We start from the raw sequence: 25,586 nt of genomic DNA, 5'->3' as shown, positions 1-25,586 counted from the left end.
AGAGAAAATCTTAAGCAGGCTCCATTATCAGCAAGGAGCCAGATATAGGGATAAATCTCAGAACTATGAGATCGTGACCTGAGCAGAAAGCAAGACTCAGACCCTTAACTGACTGAGCTACCCAGGTGCTCCTTGATGAATACTTTTAATCATCACTTGCAAAAATGTGAGTCATTTTATATTGTTTCTTGCTGTTACTCTTTTTCAAACCAATGGCTGCTAAGTAAGTGAGAACTTGGCAGGATGAACCAAACAGATGCAATTTCAGGGACATGTGGACCCTGACAAAGTAAGAAAATAAAATTTCTAATAGTGATTGGTCTTTGCTTCAAGAACTCCAGGTATTCTTGCTGTGTTTTAAGCATTTCTTACAGATAAAAATAATAGATATCACTGCTTTTTTCTGTCGTTCACTCTTTATTTTCATATAAATAGGCAATGGATATTATAAAGATCCTAAGATACTAGAAAAGCCAAGGTTGATCTCATCTTTCTGGTTGGAGAGACCTTGTCTTCCCTTTTGTGGGTGTGACAATCCTTCAACAGCCCAGAATGCAGACATTAACTTTTACCCAAAATGCACATAGCCACACCTCTTCGTCTGTTAATATTCCAGAAATCAATGCCGCTGCCCTTCAAAAACTTAAATGAAAAATATGATTTCCCTATGTACCACAGCACCCAGGCCTGGATTTTAGAATTATTAAAGTGGTTCATTTGCTATAAAACTCTGCCTTTATCCACCCTTCCCAGTAAAGGTAAATTTCTCATCTTAAATAATTTGCAGTCTATGCAAAGGAAACAATCAACAAAACTAAAAGGCAACCAACAGAATGGGAAAAGATGTTTGCAAATGTATATCGGACAAAGGGCTAGTATCCAAAATCTATAAAGAACTCACCAAACTCCACACCCAAAAAACAAATAATCCAGTGAAGAAATGGGCAGAAAACATGAATAGACACTTCTCTAAAGAAGACATCCAGATGGCCAACAGGCACATGAAAAGATGCTCAACGTCACTCCTCATCAGGGAAATACAAATCAAAACCGCACTCAGATACTGCCTCACGCCAGTCAGAGTGGCTAAAATGAACAAATCAGGAGACTATAGATGCTGGAGAGGATGTGGAGAAATGGGAACCCTCTTGCATGGTTGGTGGGAATGCAAACTGGTGCAGCCTCTCTGGAAAACAGTGTGGAAGTTCCTCAAAAAATTAAAAATAAATCTACCCTATGACCCAGCAATTGCGCTACTAGGCATTTACCCAAGGGATACAGGAGTGCTGATGCATAGGGGCACTTGTACCCCAATGTTTATAGCAGCACTCTCAACAATAGCCAAATTATGTAAAGAGCCTAAATGCCCATCAACTGATGAATGAATGAATAAAGAAATTTTGGTTTATATATACAATGGAGTACTACTTGGCAATGAGAAAGAATGAAATATGGCCTTTCGTAGCAAAGTGGGTGGAAATGGAGAGTGTTATGCTAAGTGAAATAAGTCATACAGAGAAAGACAGATACCATATGTTTTCACTCTTATGTGGATCCTGAGAAACTTAACAGAAGACCATGGGGGAGGGGAAGAAGAAAAAAAAAGTTAGAGAGGGAGAGAGCCAAAACTTAAGAGACTCTTAAAAACTGAGAACTAAGGGTTGATGGGGGGTGGGAGGGAGGGGAGGGTGGGTGAGGGGTACTGAGGAGGGCACTTGTTGGGATGAGCACTGGGTGTTGTATGGAAACCAATTTGACAACAAATTTCATATTAATAAAAAAATAATTTAAAAAAATTAAACTGAAATAAATAAATAAATAAATAAATAAATAATTTGAAGTCTAGACACCAACTTCAAAATCATTCCCTTAGAAAGCATCTTGGCTGAGCTTTATTCAACACCTCTATTACAAAGAGATATTAAAGTTGCCTCTTACAAAGCTGGTGGTTCATTTCCATCTGGATTTTAAGAACAGAGGAAAAGAGGAGATGATACTGTATTAGGATAATGCCTTCAACTGCTGCTTAGTTTCATGTCATTTTTAATTACACTTTTAACATCAGGTTTCGAGGTGCAGACTTTTATGAGTTATAATTGGTAGTGTCTCTTTTCTTTAACTTTTAGCTTTTCTAATAGGCATGTAGGATATCTCACTTTGATTTTATTTTGCATTTCCCTATTGACTAATGGTGTTGATCATTTCTTCATGTTTACTTGCCGTTTGTACCTCTTCTTTGGTGAATTGTTCAAATCATCTGCCTGTTTTGTTTTTATTTGGTTGATTTTCTTGTTACTGAGTTGTAAGAGTTCTTTATACAATAGTTCTGAATACCAGTGTATTACCAAACACGTTTCACAAATATCTTTTTTTCTCAGTAGGTAACTTGTATTTTCATGTTTTAACATCATTTTTTGAACAAAAGAAATTTCTTCAGATTAAATCTAAATTATTTTTTTTTTTTTCTTTTATGGTTTCTGCTTTTTGTGTCTTATCTAAGAAATGTTTGCTTCACCCAACGGTCACAATGATTGTTTTTCTATGTTTTTTCCTAGAAATTTTACAGGTTTAGTGTGTGCCTTTAAGTTTAAGATACATTTCTAATTGAGTTTTATAAATGGGTTGAGGAATAAGTCAACATTAACTTCTAGCACTTTACGGGGTATTCCAATACCATATATTGAAAAGACTACTCTTACTCCATTGAATTACTTTGGCATCTCTGTCTATAAACAATTGTCTATAGACAGTTGTATGGGTATATTTCTAGGGTCTCATCCTTTTCCAGTGATCCATATGTCTGATCTTTCACCAAAACCATGCTTGTTGATTTCTGTAGCATTGTAGTTAGATTTTGAATCACGAAGTGAGAGCGATCTACTTGTCTTATTCAAAATTAATTTTACTATCATAGGTCCCTTGCTTTTCCATGTACATTTTAGAATCACTTGTTGATCTCCACACAAAATCCTGCTAGGGCTTTTCTAGTGGTTACATTGAGTCACTAGATCAAGCTGAGGAGAAATGACATCTAAATATTAAGTCTTCCATTTATGAACATGGTAGAGCTCTCCATTTATTTTAGTCTTATTTGATGTTTCTAAACTGTGCTGCAGTGTGCAAATAATGCAAAAGTCTTTTTAGTTTTTCCATAAATATTTCATGTTTGTCAGTGTTATTGTAAGTGTTACTGCCTTATTTCAATCTCGATTTTTAACTTTTCCTTGCTAGCGTATAGAAATGAAGCAGATTTTTATATCCTGAGACCTTGCTAAACTCACATACTAGTTCTTGTAGTCTTTTTGCAGATTATTTGGGACTTCCTAGGTAGACAATATGTCTTCAAATAGAAATAGTTTTATGTCTTCTTCCTTAATCTATTATGCCTTTTATTTCTTATTGCATTATTGCACTGGCTAGGAACTCCAGTATCATTTTGTGTAGGAGTGGTGAGAAAGGATATCCTCAACTTGTTCCAGAAGGTAGGGGTAAATAATTCAATCTTTCACCATTAAGTATTACATTAACTGTAGATTCTTTTAGAGGCCCTATAAGAGACTGGGAATGCTTTCTTGTATTCCTAAATTCCTGAGAGTTTTATTAGGAGTGAATGTTGAACTTAGTCAAATACTTTTTCTGTATCTATTGAGGTGACCATAGAGTTTCTGTTTTTCGATCTTTTGATATAATAAATTACATTGATTGATTTTCAAATGTTGAAATAAACTTGCTTCCCACCAGGTTACAATGTATTATCTTTTATATATATGGATGAATTTAATTTCCAAGTTGTGAAAAACTTCAGTGCCTTTGTTTATAAAGGATGTATTCTATAGTTTTGGTTTCTTCTTAAGACTTTTCCAACTACTAATATCATGATAATGCTGGCCTCATAGAATGAGTTGGGAAGTTTTCCTCCTCTTCATTTTCTGAAAAATTGGGGATGGAGTTAGTATTATTTCCTCCTAAAATGTGTAGTAGATTTCACCAATGAAACCGTCAATAAATGGAACTTGTGTTTTTGGACCATTGTATGCATTGTATGTGTATTGGGGGTGGGAAGTATTTGTTTAAGTAGGCTCCATACCCAACATGGGGCTTGAACTCACAACCCTGAGATCAAGAGTCACATGCTCTACCAACTGAGTCATCCAGGTGCCTCTTTTTGGACAGTTTTTAACAGCAAACTTAATTCAGTACAGACTTATTAGGGTTATCTATTTGTTTCTGAGTAAACTTTGACAGCTTAGGTTTTTGAAAGCAATTGTCCATTTCATTTACCAAATTTATTGGTATAAAGTTGTTCATTACATTCCCTTACTGTCCTCCAAAAATCTGAATTTTCTGTAGTGACGTCCTTTCATTCCTAATATTGGTAAATTGCGCTTTCTCTATTTCTTGATCAGTTTGTCTAGAGGTTTATAACATTATTTGACCTTTTTAGAAAATCAGCTTTTAGGATTTTGGCTTTCTCTTTTGTTTACCTGTTCATATCTTCATAATTTTTTTTCCTATTTTTTAATTTGTGCCTGATTTGCTCTTCTCTTACTCCTTTCTTTAGGTGAAGCTTCCATTATGGTTTTTAAATTGTTCTTGGTTTCTAATCTAACCATTTAATGCTATAAATTTCCCTCTAATCACTGCTTTGGATCTGTCCCATAAATCTTGATATATTCTGTTTTCATTTTCATTCAATTTAAAGTATTTTCTAATATCCTTCATGACTTCATGGACATCTGTCTTCCACTATGAAGTGATTATTTGGGGGTGTTGAGCCAATCTAGTCAGGAATTGAGCTGAGTTGGGTTTTGTTGTTGCTCGCTAACTGTAACTTCATTAATCCTCAATTTTCACATCCCTCTAGCAGTTAACTGATGTCACTTTGGGTTGCGAGTGACAGCTAGAGTGCTAAGTGGTTCTTCTCTGTCCCTGCTCTCTCATCAGCTTTCAGCATAGTGCATGGGCCTATACCACACCAGGGTCTACCTCCATGCCCTGACCCTCCTTTGTTATTCAGCACTGGGTTCACAGGAAGCTAGGAAGTTCTCTCTTGTCCTGGTCCAGCTTCAGTCTTAGGCAGGGTCTCTATATATGGGCCTTCTCAGCATTCCTGGCCCTCTGACTCATGGCAGCAAAATTCTACCTTGTATTTGCACTAGTCCTTGGAGTTTCCTCCTCTCCCCCAGAAGTAGCACATCTCTATTTGTTTTAAATATAGGATTTTGAGCCCAAGATGGATTTCTGCTGCTCCCCTAAGGGGAGGAGTTTTTGCTTCTATATTTTTTCCCACAAAAATGGATTTTTGCTTGGTTCCTAAGATATTATTTCCTATTCCTCCTCCAGAAACAGACAGGTTTTGTTTCCACTTCTTCCCCAGAAGAAATACCTGAACCTAGAAGAGAGGATCTGCTGCCCCTTCCTGGCCAGGTTTTTCCTTTATGAGAGAAAAGGTGCAAAGAAGCAGATTTGTGCCTGCTCACCCCCCACAGCAGTTAATCACCACCTTCACACCTTTGAGTGTGAAGAGTCAATTGAGGAAGACCCATTGAGGAAGACTCTCTCTAGACTTAATACCTTCCTCCAAATTTGCTCATGAGAAACTAGCAGAGGTTAATGCAGAAATGCTTCTGAATGAATATAAACTCCCTTTGTGTCTGGAGCCCCCATTTATTCCCAGATAAGACCTTTCTAATGTGATAGATTTTCTGATGTGTCAGTTTGGTGAGGATACAGTCCTCGGTTATTTAACCAAACCCTAACTTAATTGTTGACCTAAAGGATGTTTGCAGATATAAGTAAAATCCATAACCAGTTAACTTAAATAAGGGAAAGTATTTTCGATAATCTAGGTGAACTGATTAGAAAGCTTTAAAAAACAAGGCAAAGGCTTCCCTGAAAAAGAAAAAAATTTATGCAACTGAGTAGCAGAAAAAGGAATTAAAAAGATCCCATTTACAGTTGCACCAAGAAGAATAAATACCTAAGAATACACTTAACCAAGGAGGTAAAAGACCTACTCTGAAAACTGCAAAACACTGATTAAAGAAATTGACGATGACAAAAACAAATGGAAAGATACAACATGCTCATGGATTGTAAGCATTAACATTGTTAAAATGCTCATACCACCCAAAGCAATCTACATATTCAACGTGAACACTAGCAAAATTCCAATAGCACCTTTACCAGAACTAGAATAATTCTAAAGTTTGTATGAAACCACAAAAGACCTCGAATAGCCAAAACAGTCTTGACAAAAAAGAATAAAGCTAGAGGTATCACAATCCCAGATTTCAAGATACAGTACAAATCTATAGTAACCAAAACAGTGTGTACCCAGAATTAAATCTATAGTTAAGCACTCAATTAATTTATGACAAAGGAGGCAAGAATACACAATAGGGAAAAGACAGTCTTTTCAATAAATGACTGGGAAAACTGGAGCTATACGCAAATGAATGAAACTGGACCACTTTTGTAAACCATACACAAAAACAAACTCAAAATGTATTTAAAACCTAAATGTGAGATCTGCAACCATAAAATTCCTAAAAGAAAACACAGGCAACAATCTCTTGGACATCAGCCTTAGCAAATATTGATGGATATGTCTCCCCAGGCAAGGGAAACAAAAGCAAAGTATTTTGGGACTACACCAAAATAAAAAGTTTTGCATAGAAAAGGAAACCATCGCCAAATCAAAAAGACAATCTACTAAATGGGAGAAGATATTTGTAAAGGTTATATATGATAAAGGGTTAATATCCAAAATATACAAAGAACTTATACATACAACTCAATACCAAAAACACAAATAATCAACTAAAAACTGGGCAAAGGACATCTATAGATGTTTCTCCAAAGAAGATACACAGATGAACAAATACCTGAAAAGATGGTCAACATTGCTAATCATCAGGGAAATGCAAATCAAAACCACAATGAGCTGTCATCTCACATCAGTCATAATACCTAGTACCAAAAAGACAAAAATAACAATTATTGGCAAAGGACGTGGAGAAAAAGGAACCCTCATGCCCTATAAAATGCAAAATGTAAATTGGCATCACCACTGTGAAAAACAGTTATGGAGGCTCCTCGAAAAATTAAAAAATAGAACTACCATATGATACAGTAATTCCACTATTGGGTATTCACCCAAAGAAAACAAAAGCACTGATTCAAAAAGATATAGGCAGCCCTGTGTTCATGGAAGCATTATCAATAATAGCCAAGATATGGAAGTAATTCAAGTGTCTATTGATAAATGAAAGGATAAAGATGCAGTGTGTGTAACACACACACACACACACACACACACACACACACACACACACACACTGGAATATTACTCAGCCATAAAAAAAAAGAATGAGATCTTGCTAATTGTGATGATGTGGGTGGACCAAGACGGTATTTTGCTATGTGAAGTAAGTCAGAGAGAGAAAGATAAATACTATATAATTGTACTTATGTGTGGAATCTAAAAAAAAAAATACAGTCAGTCTTAAATACAAAGAACAAACATGATTGTCAGATGGGAGGTGAAAAGGTAGGGATGAATGAAACAGATAAAGGACATTAAGAGGTACAAACTTCCAGTTATTAAGTAGTAGAGATGAAAAGTATCGTATAGGGAGTATAGTCAATAATATTGTAATAATGTTGTACGGTGACAAGTGGTGAATACACTTATTAGAGTGAGTATTGAATAGTGGATAGAATTTTTGAATCAATATGTTGTACACCTGAAACTAACATAATATTGTCTGTCAATTATACTTCACTAGTAATTCTAAAAAGAACACACAAAAAACAAGAAGGTGAAAATTCTATTGTTGTCAATGGCAGGATTTCTTTCTTTTCGTAGTCATTATATATTTATACGTTTTCTTCGTCATCACTTAGTTTGACAGTTTGTTTTTATATCTTGGCTATTGTGAATAATACAATAATGAGCATGGAAGTGCAGATAACTCTTTGAGATAGCAATTTTATTTATATATACCCAGAAACTGGATTGCTGGATCATATGGTAGTTCTATTTTTCGTTTGCTGAGAAATCTCCACACTATTTTCTATAGTGGTTGTACCAAATTCCATTCCCACCAACAGTGAACTAGAGCTCTCTTTTCTTCACATCCCGCAATATTCGCTACCTATTGTCTGTTTGATAATAGCTATCCTACTAGGTGTGAAGTAATATCCCATTGTGATTTTCATTAGCATTTTTTTCATGCTTAGTGCTCTTGAGCAGCTTTTCATATACCTTTTGGTCATTTGTGTCTTTGAAAAAATATCTATTCAGGTCTTTTGCCCTGCCATTTATGAAAATGTGGATGAACCTGGAGGACATCATGCTAAATGAACTAAGATAAGTGAACACACGAAGATAAATACTATATGACTTTACTTCTATGTGCAAGCTAAAAAGGTCAAGCTCACAGAAGCAGAGAGTAGAATAGTGATTGACAGGGTGTGGAGGTGAGGGAAATGAGAAGATGTTGGCCAAAGAATATAAACTTTCAGTTATAATATGAGTAACTTCTAGTGACCTAACATACAGAGTGTTGAATAGAGTTAATAATACTGTACTGTATACTTGAAATTTGCTAAGAGAGTAAATCTTAGAGAGAGAGAGAGAGAGAGAGAGAGAGAGAGAGAGAGAGAAGGAAAGGAAAGGAAAGGAAAGGAAAGAAAGAAAGAGAAACTACCTAAGGTGATGGATATGTTAATTAGCTTGATCACAGTCTTTACTTCACAATATAGGTGTATCAAGTCATCATGCTGTACACATTAAATCTATATGATTTTTATTTGTCAATTATACATTTATATTGAACATAGCAGGAGGTTGGGGGAGAATAACATATGCCTGTGGACAGCAATTTAGGTCTGTTGCCTGTTTCATACTGACCACAATCTTCCCTTCCTGGAGGCCTGCACTATGGATTTTGAACTTTCTTAGCCAGCTACCACAATCACCTGATTCATTCCTTGTGACAGACTGATGGATGGATGGATGGATGGATGGATGGATGGATGGATGGATGGATTGGTAGGTAGGTAGATAGATAGATAGATAGATAGATAGATAGATAGATAGATAATCTCCTACTTGTTCTGCTTCTTTGGTTGAGCCTTGACTGATACAGTTCCTGACTTCAATACCCTTACATTCAAGTGGGAGGAGACAGATAATAAACACATAAAAACATTAAGAGTTGATAAATAATATGAAGAGAAGGTAAAGACACAGACAAAAGACTGTCATCTTAAATAGAATGTCAAGGAAAACATCTGATGATATGATCTTTAGGCAGAAACTTGAGTGAAATCACAAAACAATGCCCTATATGTGTTTGAGAGAAAAGCATTTCTAATCTAAGGAATAGCAAGTACAAAGCTCATGAGGTGATGGAACACATAGTGTGTTTAGGCAGGAGAAGGATGGAAGGGCCGAGGTTCAGGCAATGACAGATAAAATGGAGGAGTTAAGGTCAAACAGGCTCATGGGACAGACACTGTAGGGCTGGAAGGTCATGAAAGGCTTTTTGGGTCTTGTGAGTGAGATGTAAGACTCTGCAAGGTTGTTGAGGTAGTGAGTAGGCACAGGTTAGAGGGACTGGGCTGCTGGGGAGAAAGCAGACCATATGATGGAAGAGTCGAAGCAGGGTGAGTAACTCCAAAGCAATTACAATATTCCAGGAGGGGTGATGGCAGTGTGGCCCAGAGTGATACAAAGGGAGAGGCCAAGCACTGGTTGGATCCTCTGTATATTCTGAAGGAGAAATGGGAGACTTACTCAAGGATTTGAATGAGGATTGTGAGAAAAAGCAGAGAGACAAAAATGATGCTAACCCTTCAGGCCTGAGCCTCACTCCCTTGAAAGGCTTTCCCTCATTCCTCATGTCTGGATTCAGGGGTACCCCAGGGCCCTGGTCTTTAGACCGGACAGTGACTATCGCACCACCCCATGTTTGCCTGTTACCCTTCTGTGATTCACTCAAGATTGCAGGTTTCTCCAGACTATGGACTGTTGATATCTTGTTCATAACTTTATTCCTAGTACCCACTGACATTCAAAAGCATGTGTTGAATGAATGGCTCTTTTTTTAATGTTTGCAGTTCATGATTAGGAAATTTTATCTTATAATTATATTAATTTCAACTGATTTGTTATATTTGATATTATGTTAAGTATGATCTATTTTGTTGAACTTTATTTTCATAAATTGCTAAACATTTATAATTTATTTTCACTGTTTTTTTTTTTTTCACCCTTTCTTCTATCTCTACTACAGTTTACTTCTTTTTTCCACAAATTTGGATAAAATATTTTCATGTTATGGAGAGCTCATCTGTGATATCTACAGACATTTTCCTTATCTGTTTATATTTCAATTTTCATATTTTTGATATGTAGAAGTATCTTTTTTATTTTCATTTTTAGGAGGTCAAATTTATTATTTCTCTTTTCCTTTTATACCTGTAGAGAAAAACTGTATAACTTATTATATTCTTCAAGTTTTTATCGTTTGATTTTTTTTTTGTTTTTTGATTTATCCCTTTTTTCTCTGGGGATTTATTTTGTATGTGGCACAAAAGAATTTACTTAAACTGCTCTTTCTCTAAATATGCACAAAGTTGAAAAGGACAGTGAGTTTTAACCTGAGAAACCTCCTTACTAATTTCTCAAGGTCAAGAGTGGCCTATTTTGTGTTATTTTTCAAGTGGTAACTAATGTCCTTATTGTTTCCAAAACAATACCAGCTGTCCCCGTAGACGATACTAAAATATGAAATAATGGCAGTCTTTATTTTAGAAGATGTATCAATACAGATCAGATGTTTCTTTAAATTGGTTTACTGAGCTAACACTACTGCAAAATTTAGAGTTTAAGGACCCACACAGCTTCAGCTTTTCCAAATAATCTTCCCAGCTCCCAAGGCACCCCAAACTGATAGAGCTAAAAACAAGAACTTTATTTTGGTACAACCATTCTTTGAACCTGGGCAATTTCTAGGCATTCTTATGTGCTCAACAAAGACTATCTTGATAGAATTGTGCTTATTCTACTCGTGACCTAAATAAGGCTTAATTCAATTCTTTAATAGCATAACACTAGTCTACTGACACATTCTTAATTTAGCAGAGCCACAAATAATGGCTTTCTTAGCTTTTTTCTTAGCAAACTAAGAACAAACCTTCTTAGCTTTCTTCTGCCTGTCAAAATTAAGCACAAAAGGGCAACGTAAGAGTGGGAAACAAAAAGGATATAAACACAGAGAATTTTTCAAACTTTAAAAACTAATAATAAATTTGAGGGCAAAAGTTGACTACTCTGCCAAATGTAGGACTTCACATAGTTCAAGGCCCTGAATCCCTAGGGTTACAGAAATCCCAAATACAACATATTTTCTATTATTAGATTTTTCTAATTTTAATCCTGTTAAATTTTTGCCTTAATAAAAATATGGAGCTTCATAAAGCCAGTTTATAAGATCAGAAAGTTTTCCTGTGCCAGACTATTTCAAATTCCAACTCCAGGTTTTAGTTAAAAAAAATCAAATCCATAATCAACTTATCCTAATTTTTATCAAAATGAAAACATTTACTGAGGAAGGGAAGTGACTGAGAAATATGCTGGAATTTCACCTTTGTCACTTCCATTTAAATCAAATAAGAGAGCGTCCATGTGGCTTTCAAAGGTACAAATAAAACATGTTAAGAATTTTAGCTGACTGCTTAATGACTGGATTTTTTCTTATATATTATTAACTTTTGAACCATAAATCTACCTTACATCCTAGAATCTCGGCATCAGGGCACTCAGCTAAAGTTTAAATGTTCCCGCGTAGAAAATATCCTCTGGTAAAAGATCTGAGGAATGTTTAATGACCATCAAGTGACCAAGTAAATCATCTGAGAATTCCACCTTGTACATTTCATAATGATGTACCTTCGCATTTGGTTCAATATCCAAATAGCCAGAGCAAACAAAGGGCTTAAAAATGAGTGTGTATATTTCATCTCAGAGATGTCATAACATGAATATTTAAGTTAAATGATCTTTCATAAAAGCAGCTTCTTCAAAATATTTGAATAAAAACAAAATTTGACCATGTATTGAAATAATTAGTTCAAAAAGCCCCTTGTTTAAAGCAAAAGCAGACAAGGACAGACTACTGACTCTACATGTTGTCACCACAGTGCATCAGGTGTTTTTACTTGAATACATTTCTTTGTCATGCAGGGGTTAGAAAAGAACACTTCTTTTCTTGCCAAATTTGAGCATTTGGCTTTACAATCATGATCACATTCAGGTCATCAATGGGGACTATGACCGTGAAAGTAAAATTGTGCTATGGTGCATTTTAGATGGTTTATTTAAATCCTTCTTCTGGTGGGCTAACAATATCTTTTGAATCTAAAAATCAAGTCATTTCAACAATAAGTTTAAAAATGTACACAAGTGTCCAGAATTCTGATCACCTAACATCTGACTGTAATGATCATTTTAAAACACTTTTAACTGCCAAAGTCCTGGTTCCCCTATCACTCCCAAGCTGAAACACGATAAATTTGAGGGACTCTAATAATTTTCAATCATTGTGTACTGCACATGCTCAGAGCCGATCACTTCCAAATTCAAGCGCATATAAAAATTTGAAGAGCTTCAATTATTTTAAATCACCATGTGCCGCACAGAGAGAGATCTGAAATTGTTGTAGTGTTTCACATTTTTTTAAGTGCTTCAGTTTGGAAGGGAGTCAAGCGGCATTCCAGCATTGAGGCACAAGACACATTGGCCTATTTTGACACCCTAACACTCATCACAACTAGAAAATATATACCCAAAAGCCAAGGAACTAGTTTTTTTCTCCATTACACATTTTGAAAAGCGAGGGTCTTTTAAAACCCAAATAAACACTCCGTTCAATTAGGAAACAGCAAAGTGAGAAATGTCCTGATTATCAGATCAGGTCAGGGCAGAAAGATCCAAATGGGTTTGCAAAGAATAGTTTTTCCCTAAATTTAAGGCAATACAATGGCTGAAAGAGACTCACAGCTAAAGAAGTGCAAGAAGTTTCCGAAAACACAGCAGGCAAATTCATACACTCCTACAGCTGAATTTTAATTATCGTGGCATTTTTCCCCACACCAAGATTTTCCTTGCCCCAATTTACCCAGCAGAGCTCACTTTCTAGTTCCCCCCTGGATGGATCATTGTACGGCATTATGTTTTATCAACACTCTCGCACCACTTTTTCTATATTCTCTTTGTTTGATTGTGGGAGAAGTGAGCACTTTGACATTTTGCACAGCTCAGAGTTCACTTTCAACATCCAAATCCTTAAAGAACCCCAAAATTATGTCAGCACAATCAGGCTATTTAAAGATGGCCTTTCTTCAGCATTCCCCATCTTTTCATCCCAGTAAAAAGTTATGGTCTCCTTTGTTGCCTTTGGGTTTTCACGTATTTTTGGCCTGGCAGGGCCCAGAGAGCAGGATGCTCTTCATAATTCTGCGTCAGGGAAAACATAATGTCCTGTATTTCGTGGGGGGGGGGGGGGGGGGTTGGAGAGGGAAGGGTAAGGAAAAAAATGAAAGAAAAAGAGCCTGAAGGCACTGGAATAATTAAGCAAATGCAGGGACAGCTGTGGCAGGTCCCGGGCAGAACTGGCTCCACTGAGCTGAATTAATGACATCAGCAGCCCAGTATCTCCATTAACATTTGATCATTAATTATTACCCTCTGACAGTAAGAGCCTAAACCTTCTTAGCAGTGGCCTGTTATTAATCCGCCTTACCTGCCCGGAGCACGGGCTGCTCGCCTACCTCGGTGCGGTTGGTGGGCTGGTTTTCGTTTCTTGTTTTCTTAAACCTCAACTATTGCTTCATTTACTTGGGTAAACGGTGATGACCATCAAATTATAAATCTGCTTGGATTGCTGGATTGTGTTTTTTTTTTTTTTTTTCATCTAAGATGGGGAGAGAACCTACCTGGACCTGTTGCACTCATTTTCTTTGTCCAGTTTACAAGGGTCAGGGGATACGGTCTACCTGAAGAACAGTGCAGGACAGCAAAGAAGTAAATCGTTCACCACTGTCCCCTTACCTACTGGGACAGGAGCTTTTCAGGTTTTCTCAGAATCCCGTTCTTGGGGCTCTGATCTTCAGAAATAACTGTCTTCTCAGTTCTAAAATTCTATGCCTAAAACACTTAAACCAAAAACACAGAGAAGCTCAATTTCATGTCTGTATCATGAAATGATTATCTCAGCAAATTCTGATAATCCTTCAAACAAGTCACATTCTGCTTTCCAATGACAATTACTTGAATTTTATCTTTTACAAATTAAAGATTAATGGCATATCTATATCTAAATGCTTCTGGCGAACCTTTCAAACTTGTCAGAGCTTTGGTAATTTAATATGTGCATGCATGCACACAAAGAGACCCAATCTACACACGTGTACACACACACACACACACACACCCCACAGATAATCTATAAAACTGCAGGAGAAAGATTAGGGAGACAAAAAAAATCAAATGATTTACTAATGTTTAACAATGCCCAATTTCTCTCCAACAAAGGTTTGTCCTTACCACGTGACAGTATGTCTCCATCACTGGTGAGGAAAAAAAAATTGGGAAATGCAAACAGAAGCTCATGTGTTAAGTACTCTCCTCCTGGCAGCAGACCTTATACTATTAGCGTGATAATTAACCTTTACCAAAGAAGACTTCATAGAAGTCTAATACATTAATTTGCTGATTGTTCTTTTCCTGCTAGAGACATAATCCAGAGTTCACTACCTAGTCATAAACATAGACACAATATAACTTAATAGAGTGCCTGCTACAGCTAATGACCCTGAATAGACTGAGAAAATCCCAGTGCCTTTAGGACTGTAGAGCATACTCTCCAGCCCACAGAAGGAATCTATGTATATCTCTCCTCTTCAGCAAGGAAACAACAGTAGAATCAGATCTGACCAGCAGTCTCCATTGGACCCTTTTTTTTGTAGGTCACTGGCATTGGCTCCCAGGTGGCAGGCAGTATGGTTTTTTTCTGAGAGGAATGTGAGAAAGAAATCTCATGCTCACCAGCCAAACCCTCAAAAGAGCCTTCCTCTCATTTAGGGACAGACCTCTGTTCTCCTATTCACAGTAGCTCACTGATTAGTCTTTCATGAGGCTCCTCCTGGGTCCTTTGGTCAACTCATGTGATTCACTGGGCCTCTTTATTGGAAACCATTACTCAGAAATCACCTTGGACACAGAGCATGTGGAATGAAGTCTTTGATTAATACAAGTTCTTGGTTATCCAGTACAATAAAATTATAAAATGAAAGAAAAAGTAGTTTAGTTCTCTCGTCTGTAAAAGTACTAGAAAAAATAAACACCATGGTTCCTTGTAAGCCAAAAGTTGAGATTTTCATTGAGACATGTTGTTTGCATAACTAAAGACAGAGTGGTACCGGAAGAACATAAAAAGAAAGACAAAGTAACCAGGACTAAATCTACTTAGCAAATTAAAAAAAAAAAAAAAAAAAACCTGAATGTCTTAGATATACAAGGCAATTTTGTGATGGAGGAAAAAACAATCAACATTTCCTATCTATGTACCATTTTCTTCAAGCCTCATGGGAATTATTATCACAAGTTATCAATCTTTCTCATGGATTCATCAAGCTTTCTTCCCTAAGACTCTCTCTTACTCTACATACATTGTAGCAATTCCTAGGATTTAGCTCAATTTCTCTTCATTTCAGTAATATGTTAAATGCTTCTACAATCATCCCAACAAATGGGCCAAACACTCCCACCATAGAGTTTTCTGGTCTCATAGGCTCATATACGCTCACCTTTTTACAACTTTCTTATAAATTCACTCAAGTCTTCTCTTTTAACATTACCCTAAATAGATTTGAACCTGATTATGTATGTGTGTGTGTGTATATATATATATACATATATATATGAATATAATAAATATATATATACATATTTTATATATATTTGTGTTTCCCTCTTTCTTCCATAACAATAACATTGGTAGTTTGGATTCTTAAAAGTTCTATCACATTTCCTCTAGCTGGTTATAGGTGGTAACTGTTCCCACTGCAATTTCTCTATAGTGTCCCTGACTCTTAAGTCACAGCAAGTCAGTCACTCAAGTTCACGTCAGGATCTCGAGCCACAGATACTGGCTTGCAACAATTCTCCCACGGCATATAATCAATCCATATTAGAACACACTTAAGAAAAAAGGAAATGGACGAACGCAAAGCATTAAGGCACCATCTTTATGATATTTATAACAAAAGGAGCCACATTTTCCATGGGTGATCCTTAAAGAAACAGTCACTATGTTAAACATTGTCCTATTATAGTTCCTTATTAAATATTTTCCTGAGTTTTCTTCATCTTATACCACATTCACAATGACTCTTTAAAGAATTAAAATCTTGCATTTTGATTACCTCTTTTTTTTTACATTTAGCAAAAGATTACAGAGCAGATATTGTTTGACATTGAATTTCTGTTAACATGTCCTCCACTGGAGCATAGTTGTACACATTGTTTCAGAGCTAACATAATGGGGAATATTGTCAAAGAGGGCTGTGTTTCAAGCCAGATGGTTTATCTGCCGAAACAATTCTCCCAGTAGAGAAATAGTGGCCGCACAGTTGCAGTAGTGTTCATAAGCCTAGTGCAGTAGATTCATTTGGCACCCACATTTTGGAGGCAAACAAAAGTGCGGCTTGTGTGAATCTCAGACTCAGACGTTCATAAGTGAAAAGGAGTTTTCTGCAATTGCACATTGTGCCTTATTGTAAAGGCAGTAGTGTGTTTCTATCAAAAACAATATGCAAATATGATTTTTGAACATATATTAATAGCTTCACCCACACGATGCAGGGGGACAATACTACAATAAATTGCTTCAGAGATTATCACAGTCTGGCCCAAAAAGGGCCAAGTTGCCATACTTGCATTGAAAGCAAATGTGTTAACCAAAATTCAGGTCCACTCTGTCGATTACAATTTGAAAAAGACTAGACATGTGTCATATCCTGGGCTTGTCGCAAAAGATCAACTGTTGCCATTTAATGAGCCTACGAGAAGTCACAAAGTGTTCTACCCCAATGTGGCCACGCATGGCTCTTCGATGTACCTTCTCAGAAAGAGCTTGACTTAAAATCTCATGATTTTCAAAGGCCCTTCAAAAGAAACCTTGGTGGATCACGGCCTTGGGCTCTCGACCCAACAATGATCTTCAGAGGTATTGCCACACGCGCTGGGAACCTCGCCCTCCTTTGTCACAGGATGGGCACTTCCCAGTAGACTAACACTGCCCACATTTTAAAAATAAAACAGAAGCGTTAGAGGACTCCAAGAGGGGGTTACCATGCTCTAAAACGTCTCAAGCATGCAGAGGGATGGGAAAATCCCTGAGATTCCAGAGCTGAAAAAAAAAAAAATAGCACATGGGAGTTTCTAAATAAAGACATTCTTGGGTATGTTGGGGAAGTTGGTAGCAGCTTTGCAACTCTCTCCCTCAGAGACTATTTTTGCTTGAGTGAGCGAGTGAGCGAGTGCAAGGATGCCTGTGCATGCCTGTGCCCTTTCATGCTCTGAGAATTCAGTGAAAAGTGATGGCGTTTTATTTTCGTGGAGAATAAGATGCCTTTTAAAATACATATTATTTCCCCTGGAATCATTGTTATCCTTGATATATTTCATATCTTAATAACTTTATGTAAACAATGTTATCCACTTCTGCACTAAGGATGAAAGAAGGCTTTTTTTTTTTTTACAAAATAACGAAAATAAGGTTAGAACTGTGATCTCCACAAAATAAGTTACACTTTCTTCACACACAAACACACACACACACAAATTTGTGGCCCATAATAAGTCTCAAGCAGGAAGAGAAAAAAGAAGGGTAAATACTAGAAGCTGAATTGCCCTGAAATTAACAGGTTAGCTGCAAAACCCAAGATGCTGTAAATATTCACATTTTATCTTTCAGGGCCCTCGAGTATGGTAAATTCAGATGAATAAATTTCACTCCGAATTAATGTCTATATTAAATCCAAATAATTGTTAGACATGCATGCAAGATGAAGACTGTCACATGTCTGTTTCCAAAACATACCATTAAATTAATACCGGTGCACAAGTCAAAATTAAAAATATAAACACCTGCCAGTTACCTACATCATTTTAGAGGCTATCCCAAGAGACTCTCTTCCTTAATACTGTATATGCTGTGTCTTGATCTTTTTGAGTGAGGATTTGCTGGCATGACATTTAATGCAGGCATCTTATACTGGCAGAATTGTGGGATTTTTTTTAAGTGACTGCTTTGGGGGTTTCTCATTTTTCTTCTTTTTTTCTTTCCCTTTTTCATTTTATGAAAGTTGTCATTCACTAGCAGAGAGCTTGTAAGACACCGTGGCCTAAGGAACGCAGATCCCTTCACATTTATAACAGAACTTTTATAAACATTTAGTAAAGGATCTAGTATTTTATATTTTAAAACAAAGAAAAATCCTATCAGGTTAGGTATGTAATGCTCTAAGTGTTTATGTGTAATTAATGCCAAAACTCTTTAAATACTCCCATGTCCCGAATACCAGGAAAACAGCCAATTGGTTCAGCACATCATTGGAGGGGGTGCCTTGTGTGCTCTTGACATTAGGCGCTACTTTGAATGACTTCACCAAGCAGAAACCAAAATGTATATTTTTTCTAACTTTTTGGTAAATAGTGTTATCAAAATTACATATATGAAATCCAGAAGGGAGGGGAAACAAATCTTTGATGGACAAGTTGAAGCAAATTCAAATATTTGTAGCATCATCAGCAAACTGGATATTTCCAGAAAGTGAACAAATTGAATTATTCATGAGGCCAAAGTAAGTCAATACATCTTTATCTTAACCAGATCCTTTCTAATAGTTTGCATGGTACAAAATACGCAGTATAATTAACATTTACAAATGTAATATGTAAACGGAGAAGAAAGACTAATAATTTGGTAAATCAGTTTATTTGTAGTATAATAGTCCTGATACACTATCATATTTTCAAATTGATATACTCAGATCCAAAAGAAACTGTGCACGGATATGTGAAGCTTTGAAGAACACGCAGCACATCAGGAACCAGTTGTAAGAAAGGGGGTTCATCCCCACCATTTCCAATAGAGAAGCTATAATGGCTCCATATTGCCTTTTCCCCCTTTCCATTTTATCTTTTAAAAATCTTCATTTTCAAAGAACATCTCCGCCCACATGAGGACGGTGGTGGTTGTATGATCATGTTGATATCCTTTTTTTTTTTCCCCTCTCAATATTTATCACAAATTTAAAAAGTAAACTCCCAAGCCAGATAAGGCCGGGGGTGGGGGGAGGGGAAGAAATCTACCCAATTCTTTAATAATGGAGTGATTTTTGAAATGTACTAAGTGTTGTGCTCTGCATGGGCCCCGCAGATTCCCTCCCCCATCACCATCACCAATAAAAGGGTAAGTCATTACATTTTCCATCCTACATCAAATCTATGATATCCTTCCTACATCATAATTCTAGAACCAAACTGGTTTCCAAAAGGGATGTCTCCAGGCTGTGCCGGTTTGCCAAGATCTTTCTGGTCAGGATCCTGAGACTGTGATTTAGCCCTGCGCTCTCCAAGCATGCAAAAATACAGCCATTAGAGACCTGAGCCATGCTTCTCCATGTGGCCTGAAGTTTCCAGGTGGCTTGTGTGTGTTATGATTGTGCCTGGCCTCAACATAAAAGCAAATTGACAACCCCTACCTCCCCCGAGCCAGTGCCAATTTTTAAATAAAATGTCTAGTGGTGATTTATTGCCAGTGCAAACTGCCAGACTGGCATCCCCATTTACCTACTAAGCAGACAAATCAGTAAAAGCTATGTCATCCTTGCCCAGTTTCCCCAAGTATGTTCTAGAAGGCGTTCCAAATTTCATGTTTATTCTGTTACAAGATTTCTTATTTGTGTGCATTAGAAAACAAAATATCCAGTTGACCTTCCTGACTTCAAAAAGTTGTTATTCATCCCTTGAGAACTTCCTGAGATCATCCAAGCTCATTTTCCATAGATCACAGACTCTTCCATTCAGATAAGAATGGTTGACCATTAATCACCTGGCTTGAATATCAAACAGGGCTGCAGAACTGAAAGAATTTCTTTCCTGCATCTAATATCATCTCAGGGGCATGTTTCCTACCACTTCCCCAGGGACCAAACACCTGCCTTGGAGATTTTCAAGAGACTTCTCTGCCTTATTCCTCTCCAGTTCATAAATAACAGCACCTATTTATCAAGGTATAATTTTTAAATGTAATTTCAGATCTTTTTTTTTTTTTTTTTTTTTGGCTCTCTCCACCCCTATCATTCCCTATCAAGCTGCTTCTTTCTTGCCAGGATAAAGTGCATGAGATTTTTGCATGGCTCTGGTCAAAAGCATTTCTTTTTATTCAGGAGTAGAGTTCAAAGATTGCTACATGTAATGTATTTAAAAAGAAAAGGAAAAAAAAATCCAGAGCCATCAATCCCTATTTCTTTAAGATCACAGACACGCTGCTCTGATGAATGAAACCTCTTCCAGTCTTACTTAAGCTGCTCAGAGTGACTAGTTATCAAGTCAATGAGAAGAAATCTTTTATTTCTTATCTTGATGCCTCTGTGTCATTGTACACAAAATGCAGAGCCGTCTATATTTCATCAACCATTTCTTCATGTATTATTTAATAAACTGTTTAGAGCATGTCTAATTACAAACATTTATTATAGAACTCAACCCTAGAAATGTGTGAGAATATGCTAAATTGTTCCCTACCTAAAGTTTTAATGAGAGTATAATACCTCCGGCCCATATGCTTCAAGAACGTTATCCTTAATTATGTAACATGGGTATTTTACTGATATCTGTTAACTGCTCAAGCAGCTGTGGTTTTCTGCTTTTTTGCACAGCTCGGGAGGAGCAGTGAGTTCAGTTTCCCCTTTTTGGGGGGTTGCAAAATCCATACCCCAAACAGGTGTGTGCAATCACGAACCGCAGTGATGAACCCAAACTGCTGCCTTTCTAAAAATTCCACCAGCCGGTGACACACGCTGGTCAAGGTTGCACAACCTTGTTTTCCACCGGTTATTTTGATGATTCATTCCCCCATGGGGAGGTGAATTTTCAGCCATTGTTACTTTGCTCCTGTTTCTGATAACCAGAGGAATCACTTCCTCATTTTGATGATTTCTCTCTCCCTCTCTTGCTCTGGCTCTCGCTGACTCCTTGTTTCCTTTTTTAAGTTGGATTCTGATCTTTTGCTAGGTGCAGCCTGAACTGGCTGCTCTCTCCTTCATGGACAAGGGCCAGGAGAGGGGAAGTTAAAAGAAATACTTCCACATGAAGCAGGACGCTTCAAGTTGTTACTTCATTGGAGTAAAGATACCTGGATGATCTGTAACTATAAAGCAATAATTCACTAAAAATATAAGAACTCAAAGCAATAAGTGAGTATTGCCTACTTCCAACTAGTAACTAGTGCCCTTGGAAAATTACATCATTTCCATCGATTGCTTCAGAAATGTTGGTGGAACTGCCACCAAAACTGAACCAGGTATGTTGCCTCATATTGCTTTGAATGTCAAATGCACCAAATTGTCCTCTTTAAAAGGGTAGGTTTGATTTTTGCAAGCATTGAAAGTTTATCCAGAGCCAAGTCTGATGATAAATTGATCGTCTTTGCTTTAAATAAGTTTGATTACTAAATAATAAAATGAGTTCTTTGTGAGAAATAAAAAATGAATCTAAAGAAATTTTCAAAATGTCAGAAAACATCTTGAACGGCGGGAAACGCTGCAGGGTTAAATGTAGTCTATCCAACCTGACTTCCCTGGATAAGTCAGCATTCCTTTGTAAATTTCATACGCTTGCTAAAGTGATACCGTATTATTTTGCCCTCATGTCTTGACTTTTCCAGAAAATAGAGCAACTTAATTTCTTTTCTCTCTAAGAAACAACAACAGAAATATAATAAGAAACTTTATGCCTAATGAAGGACATCTACGTAGACACACGAGCACATCTACCCATTTCACATTCCTCTAAAGGTACGGGTTTTCTTTTACTAGGAAGTGCTATATCCTAATGGTAAGAGCACACGTCATGGAATGTGATAATTCACATACATTAAACTCAAATATACCACTTACTATCACCTTGAGCAAGTAACTGGATTTTCATGAACATCAGTTTTCTCATTTGTTAAATGTGGAAAATAAACGTATGCTTTGCGTGAATATTGTGAGGATTAAGTCATGAAAAATCTCAAGCAGAGTGCCTGGCACATAATAGATGCCCCAAACATGGTGATTTTTGTGATAATGACATTATTATGCACCATTGTTCTCCACTGGAGCATGTACTCCTGAAGAGCAAGTACTATGTCTCAGTCATGTCTTTTACATCCAGCATAGTGTCCAACATGCAGTAGGGCTTAAAAATTGTTTATTAAACTAGGCTGAATACATTGTTTTGTTTTTTGTTTTGTTTTAAATGTTTGTTTATTTATTTATTTATTTGAGAGAGAGAGTAGGGGAGGAACAGACACACACACACACACACAGAGAGAGAGAGAGAGAGAGAGAGAGAGAGAGAGAATCCCAGGCAGGCTCCACACTGTCAGCACAGAGCCCGATGTGGGGCTCAAACCCACAAACTGTGAGATCATGACCTGAGCTGGAGTCAAAAGTCGGGCGCTTAACCAGCGGAGCCACCAAGGCACCCCTGAATACATTCTTTGACTACACCTGAGATTAAAAATTGGAAATAAAAAGTAGAAGATCTTAAATCAATTTTTTGGAAAAACGGGCCAGAGACACCATGATCTGGTTCAGTTTATAATATATCCCAAGTTCATTGGTTATCAGAATAAAGAATATTTGTAGCCATTTTTAAGTATCTGATTTCTTGGGGGCGCCTGGATGGCTCAGATAGTTAAATGTCAGAATCCTCATTTTGACTCAGGTCATGATCTCACGGTTCATGAGATTGAGCCCCATGTTGGGCTCTGCACTGACAGTGCAAACGAAGCCTGCTTGGGATTCTCTCCCTCTCTCTCTCTGCCCCTCCCCTGCTTCTGCACAAGTGCATCCCCATGCACGCTCTCTCTCACTCTCTCAAAATAAATAAATAAAACTTCTAAAAATAAGGTAAAAGATCTTATTTCTTGATGTAACCCTTTCCTGCCCTATTTAGCATTTTAGAAAACTTTATTTATTACTGCAAAATGATTTCATTAGAAGTAACCACAAACAGGCTCTAATCAGGTGACGCTAGCCAAACTAGTTAGATTGAGTGGAGAGTACAGCAGAAGTCATCGATGAGCTGCCAGATGGGGAGACGGTGGGAGGAGAACTTTGGGTAGGAAGAACATTAAGCCACTACTTCTATAATTCTTGGTAGCTGCAGGGGTGTGGGCTCCATAAGGGCGGTGGGGCACTGAAACAAAGTCACACTTCCCTAAACACAAACACAGTGTGGTGAAGTCTCCTCTTAACCTGTCCCAGGCACAAACCTACTGCTTGGCCCTCACAAACCAACCATGCAAAATGACTCCCACAGGGACTGGCCACTTAAGAAGCAACTGCTGTGCGTATAAATGAACAAATATCATTTGGTCATCATTTTAGTTTTCCCCATTTTTTTCCTTATTTTCCCTATCCTCTGACCATAAAAATAGATGACTCTGGGAAAAAAAGTAACTCAAAGATGAGACCACACTAGACTCAGTAGAAAATTGTACAAGCCATCCTTTGTAAAGCAATCGCTATGCTTACGTAAATGCAATTGCTATACTTACATAAATTTAAAGGTAGAAAGCTAGATGGTGTCTTTCAAGTAATACCTTGCTACGGTAAGTGAGAGCATTACCACTATCCTACAACAACCAATAGTCGAGTCTACCTAACCTCATTGGATCACACTGGTCTATACTGAAAACAGAAATGCAAATTTCTATGAGAAAGAAGTGCGTACTCCGTGAAATGAATGCTTGGGCTCATAGACTCCTTTCAAAAGGATGAACAACAGAAGTACAACATATACAGGTATCTTCAACTCTCCGCCATCAATAAAAATTCTCCTTTAAGCTGTTCACTTGTGCATATCGGTCTTGCTTCTTGGCAAGCACCTGGTTACGGAGACCGTGAACAACACATTCGATTTGCACATAGGTACCCCCATCGAAAAAACTTTGCTTTGTCACGGCACTTGGAGAAGAAGTTAGATAATTATGTTTAGGAGAATTGCAAACAAGGAACAGAAACTTGGGACTTTTTTTTTTTTAATCTTAAGTTGGAATCCCATGACCCAAGATTTTGCAAGTCCTGAAGGAAATTCAGCTCAGGCAACGAAGAGTCTTATGATATAGAACACTGCAATCTCTTAGTAGTTAAACCCCTGATTCATACAGGAAAATGAGAATACTAATAAGATGGAATCCCAGAATTAAGTTGCAAAAGAGAAATACACAGCCTAGCTTACCTGACAATGCATCGTCCCCTGTTCTCTAGTCTCATAGCTTGGGATCGACCTTCTGTTATAATACTTCTCATGATTTATGTATATGTGCCCTCTAGGCTGTGAGCTGCTTCAGGGAAATGACCAAATCTTATACTTCCCCGTATCCCCAACTCCTGGCACCAAAATTGGCATAGATGAAATGCTTGGTAAGTATTTGTTAAATAAATAAAATGGCAAGGAAGTGTAGGTCTTATAAAGAGTGTATCTTTATATAATAATGCATTCTGTAGCTCAGAAACAAACACTACATGGTAAGCAAATATAGTGAAATCTCTTAACATAGGTGCAGGTAGCCAGGCTCCCTTTGTTCTCCCTTGCCCATTTTGAAATTGGCCCCATTTTTCTCGCCCCGCTTTTCTTCAGCCTGATATTGCTGGGAAACCACATATTTGTCAGTGGAGTGCCATGGCTGGAGGGGTCGGAACTGAGGAAAGAATGAGATGGTACACCCCTGTGAAACCTCTCTGCCTATCCTTAAAACTCTGCCTCTCAAATAGAACTACAAAGTTCCCAATAACCAAGCCCCAGATAAAAATACTGTTTCTCCCGCTGTCTATCCACCTCAATCAAGGGCAATACCATTCTAAATTATGCAAGCCAAAATCTCACGCATCATTAACTTCTCCCTGTCTCCAATACCCTATAGCTAATCAATTAGGAAATCCCTGTTCATCCTACCTTCAAAATATGTCCGCAATCCAACCACTTCTCATTACCTCCTCTGCTATAAACTTGGCCCAAGCTACCATTACCTTTTGTGTGGATTGCTGAAATAGGCCTTAACAGGTCTCCTTGTCCACCCACAGTCCTGTCTTACTAGCAGATAGAGTGACCCTCTTCAGGCATAAGCCACATCCTGTCATTCCTTCAATCTGAATTCATCTATAGCTTTTGATATTACTCAAAAGAAAAGCCAAAGTCCTTGCTGTGGCCTACAGAGCCTCTACCCCACCAC

This window comes from Panthera leo, chromosome C1, assembly GCF_018350215.1.
Source record: "Panthera leo isolate Ple1 chromosome C1, P.leo_Ple1_pat1.1, whole genome shotgun sequence".
In the NCBI taxonomy this organism is placed as follows: domain Eukaryota; kingdom Metazoa; phylum Chordata; class Mammalia; order Carnivora; family Felidae; genus Panthera; species Panthera leo.
Note: the sequence above shows the minus strand (reverse complement) of the source record.